Consider the following 1346-nt stretch of genomic DNA (forward strand, 5'->3'; position numbering starts at 1 on the left):
CGACCTCTGGGTTATGGGCCCAGCAGGCTTCAACTGCACCACTCTACTGTACATCACCCCAGATGGTGCTCAAACCCACAATCACTTACTTAGGAGGCCAGTGCATTATCTATTAGGCCACTGGGGCTGTTATGCAATAGCTAACTTGCCCTTTTACTTCTCCATCTCATTCAGGATACCTTTAAAATACACAGAGAGAATCTTTTGGATGAACAACTTCTATGAGAGAACCAAGCGGCCCCAGCATTTCAAGATAAGGCTGTGGATGTTGCCCCTTTTTGGAAGGCTCAGGCATTTTCTAGAAGTTAAAAAGTCTTAGCAGACCATGTTTCGGTCCATCGACCTCTGGGTTACGGTCCCAGCAAGCTTCCGCTGTGCAACGCTGCTGTACAGTACATCAGCCCAGATGGGACTCGAAGCAACAAACCCAGCTTAGGATGCCAGTGCTCAGATGGGACTCAAAACCACAATCCCTTGCTTAGAGGAATATGACCTTGCCCATTAGGCCACTGAGGCTGTTAAGCAGTAGTTAACTTGTCCTTTTACTTTTTCATCTCATTCAGGATGCCTTTAAAATACACAGAGAGAGTCTTCTGGTTAAACGACTTCTATGAGAGGACCAAGCAGCCTCAACATTTCAAGATCAGGCTTTGAATGTTGCCAATTTTTGAGAGCTCAGGCATTTTCTAGAAGTTAACAAGTCTTAGCAGAGGATGGTTTCAATCCGTCAACCTCTGGGTTATGGGCACAGAATGCTGCCACTGCGCCACTCTGCTGTACGTCATCCCAGATGGTACTCAAACCCACAATCCCTGGCTTAGGAGGCCAGTGCATTATCCATTAGGCCACTGGGGCTAATATGCAGTAGCTAACTTGCCCTTTTATGTCTCAATCTCATTCAGGATACCTTTAAAATACACAGACAGAATCTTCTGGATGAACAACTTCTATGAGAGGACCAAGCGGCCTCAGCATTTCAAGACCAGGCTTTGAATGTTGCCCCTTTTTTGCGGGCTCAGGCATTTTTTAGAAGTTAAAAAGTCTTAGCAGAGGATGGTTTCGAGCCATCGACCTCTGGGTTATGGGCCCAGCACACTTCCGCTGCGCCACACTGCTGTACATCACGCCTGATTGTACTCAAACCCACAATCCCTGGCTTAGGAGGCCAGTGCATTATCCAATAGGCCACTGGGGCTGTTATGCAATAGCTAACTTGCCCTTTTACTTCTCCATCTCATTCAGATTGCCTTTTAAAATATACAGACAGAGTCTTCTGGATGAACAACTTCTATGAGAGGACGAAGTGGCCTCAGCATTTCAAGACCAGGCTTTGAATGTTGCCCCTT

At 46.6% G+C, this 1346-nt stretch overlaps 1 non-coding gene across 1 annotated transcript; it reads right to left on the bottom strand.

The window, feature by feature from the left end:
• Positions 1 to 1044: 1044 nt before the first annotated feature.
• trnam-cau (transfer RNA methionine (anticodon CAU)) lies at positions 1045 to 1116 on the bottom strand. Its single transcript has one exon. It is a non-coding gene; the product is annotated as a tRNA-Met (tRNA).
• Positions 1117 to 1346: the final 230 nt, after the last annotated feature.

This window comes from Sinocyclocheilus anshuiensis, unplaced genomic scaffold (genome assembly GCF_001515605.1).
Source record: "Sinocyclocheilus anshuiensis isolate Anshui unplaced genomic scaffold, SAMN03320099.WGS_v1.1 scaffold10804, whole genome shotgun sequence".
Taxonomy (NCBI): domain Eukaryota; kingdom Metazoa; phylum Chordata; class Actinopteri; order Cypriniformes; family Cyprinidae; genus Sinocyclocheilus; species Sinocyclocheilus anshuiensis.